Source organism: Emys orbicularis, chromosome 20 (genome assembly GCF_028017835.1).
Source record: "Emys orbicularis isolate rEmyOrb1 chromosome 20, rEmyOrb1.hap1, whole genome shotgun sequence".
Taxonomy (NCBI): domain Eukaryota; kingdom Metazoa; phylum Chordata; order Testudines; family Emydidae; genus Emys; species Emys orbicularis.
Window position 1 is genome coordinate 9,616,701 of NC_088702.1, and position 3,095 is coordinate 9,619,795.

General features: G+C 53.2%; 1 pseudogene; it reads left to right on the forward strand.

The window, feature by feature from the left end:
* Nucleotides 1-982: 982 nt before the first annotated feature.
* LOC135892677 (interferon-inducible GTPase 5-like) lies at nucleotides 983-2,290 on the forward strand (annotated as a pseudogene).
* The last annotated feature ends 805 nt before the right edge of the window (nucleotides 2,291-3,095 follow it).

Below are 3,095 nucleotides of genomic sequence, written 5' to 3' on the forward strand. Positions count from 1 at the left end.
AACTCTTGCCTTCAGCACTTGTAACTGTCAGAGTAAGAAATCGTCCCTCAGTCCGACTCTCGGCTTTCATATTTCAGCCCCCCTGGGAGTCACCAACTTTTTCCTTGATGACCCTGCCCGGTTCTGTGGAGCTGGTCTTGGTGAAAGGTTCCTAGTTGCTCATTACCTCACACGTAGGAGGCCCTGCCAAATTCACAGTCATGGGATTTTAAAAATCAAATTTCACAGTTTCAGATATTTACACCTGAAATTTCGTGGTGGTGTAACCATGGGGGTTCTGACCCCAAAAGGAGGTTGTGGGGGGGTTGCAAGGCTATTGTAGGAGTGGGTTGCACCCTTCTGCTGCTGATGGCAGCGCTGCCTTCAGAGCTGGGCAGCTGGAAAGCCGTGGCTGCTGGCCGGGCACCCATCTCTGAAGGCAGTGCTGCTGCCAGCAGCAGCACAGAAGGATGGCTTGGTACAGTATTGCCCCCTTACTTCTGTGCTGCTGCTGGTGGGGCAATGTCTTCAGAGTTGGGTGCCTTGTCAGCAGTCACTGCTCTCCAGCCACCCAGCTCTGAAGGCAGTGTAGATGTAAAGGTGGCAATACTGCGACCCCTCTACAATAGCCTTGCAACCCCCCTCCCCACCATGCCCTTTTGGGTCGGAACCTCCAGTTGGAGAAACACTGGTCTCCCCTGTGAAATCTGTATAGTATAGGGTACAAGGACACAAAAGACCAGATTTCAGAAGGAGGGAGAGCAGATGTCATGGTCAATGACACATTTTTCATGGCCATGAATTTGATAGGGCCCTACTCCTACTATCTCCCACCCTTCTGCTCTTGGTTCAAGCCCATGTTCTCCCTCCCAGCCAGCCCACACTGGTGTCTGATGCTCTGGGAAGCCAGAGGGGTGGGAGCTGCCATAGGCCAAGCCAGAGAAGATGAAGGCTGGGATGGGGCTGGGTCTCCGGGAGGAGCTGCCCAGAGACAAACACCTAGATGAGGGTTTCAGTGGTTCAGCATTCCCAGGAACTCACACAAGAACTGGCCTTTCCCTCTGTAAGGCAGGGGCTGTAGCAGCTTGCCGGAGCCAACATGGCCTCACAGAGCAGTGAGGACATCATCAAGCTGTCGAGGGAGGAGCTGGAGGCCCTGAAAGCTGCCTTTGAGGAGGGGAACCTCGCCGGAGTGGCCTCCAGGCTGCAGGAGATGCTGGAGTCGCTGGAGAGCATCCAGCTGGATGTCGGCATCACGGGCGAGACCGGCTCTGGGAAGTCGTCCTTCGTCAATGCCCTCCGGGGCCTGGGCGATGAGGATGCAGGTGCTGCCTGCACTGGTGTGGTGGAGACCACCAGGGAGCCGACTCCATACCAGCATCCCCGGTACCCCAACGTGACCATCTGGGACCTGCCGGGGATCGGCACACCCGATTTCCACCCCGACACCTACCTGGAGCAGGTCGGCTTCTCGCGCTACGACATCTTCTTCATCATCGCCTCACAGCGCTTCACCGCCAACCATGCCGCTCTGGCCCGCCACATCCAGGCCATGGACAAGAACTTCTACTTCGTCCGCTCCAAGGTGGACGTGGACCTGGATTCCTCTCTCAGGCGCCGGCCATCCAGCTACAGCGAGGTGGGGGTGCTGCAGGAGATCCGGCAGAACTGCCTGGAGGGTCTGCGGGCCCAAGGCATCCGCTCGCCCCAGGTCTTCCTCCTCTCGGCCTTTGATCTCAGCAAGTACGACTTCCACCTCCTGGGGGAGACGCTGGAGAGGGAGCTGAGCCACCACAAGCGGCACGCCTTCCTGATGGCCCTGCCCAACATCTCCCTGCACATCCTGGAGAAGAAAAAGGCAGCAATGTTGGAGCACATGTGGTTGGTCTCCATCGTGGCCTGCGGTGTCCACGCAGCGCCCATCCCAGGGCTCCTGATCTCCTGTGATGTGGACGTCCTGGCCAGGACCCTGCAAGGTTACTGCAAGGGCTTCGGCCTGGACGACGACTCTCTGGAGAAGCTGGCGGCACAAATGGGACAGCCAGTGGAGCAGATGAAGGCCGTGATCGAGTCACCGTTGGCCAAGGAGATCTCCAACATCCTGGTGGTGCAGCTGTTGATACAGGCAGGCAGTGAGGCACCTAAGCTAGCCAATGAGGTGCTGAGCTCTGTCCCGCTCCTGGGCTCGCTTGCATCTGGAGCACTGTCTTTTGCCACCACGTACAAGATGCTGAGGAGCTTTGTGAATGCAGTGGCTGCTGATGCCCAGAAGGTGCTTATTAAAGCCTTCAACTTGGATGCTAAGAAGTGAGCCAGAAAGGAGGAGAGAGAAAGATTGAAACACCTTCTGTGAGGCAAGGGACCAAAATCCAGTGCCAGGTGCAGACAGGACTCCAGCATCCCCTGGAAATCCCTCGAGCTTCCTACCTGATGTCAGAATTTCATTCCGGAGCTGGATATAAAATCCATGATTGAATTTCTAAAGTTTCTGCTGCATTTGTTACTTTGCTATTTAAATGTCAAATATCAGAGTTGGTTCTGTTGTCACTGACGCTGGTGCAAATCAAGGGTGAGTGTGTTGTATACCAGGAGTAACTCTTTCGGTTTACAGTAAATATTTCACTGTAAACCAAAAGTAAGTCCATCTTAAATATGTCATCATAAACTGTGGGTAATTCCATTATAAATAGATACTTCATTGTAAACTGGTCATAACTCTGTTGTAAATACACCACTGTAAACCAGGAGTAACACAGGTGTCAATACTCTGTTGTAAACCAAGGGTAAATCTACTTTATACCAGGAGTAATGCTGGTGTGAACCAGGAGTAACTCTCGTAGATATATTGTTATAACCTGGGGTAACCCCATTATAACTAAATGGGGGAAATTGGGGGAAAGCTCCACTTAAGTCACTGGGCTGTGTGGCCTAGTGGACTGAAGACTAGAGTTTTATTCCCAGCTCTGCTGCTGCATGACCATGGGCAAATCACTTCCCCTCCAGGTACCTCAGTTTCCCCACCTGTAGAATGGGAATAATGATGCTGACCTCCTTTGTAAAGAATTTGAGATCTACTGATGTAAGAGCTAGTGATTACTAGTGTAGAAAATAAGAAG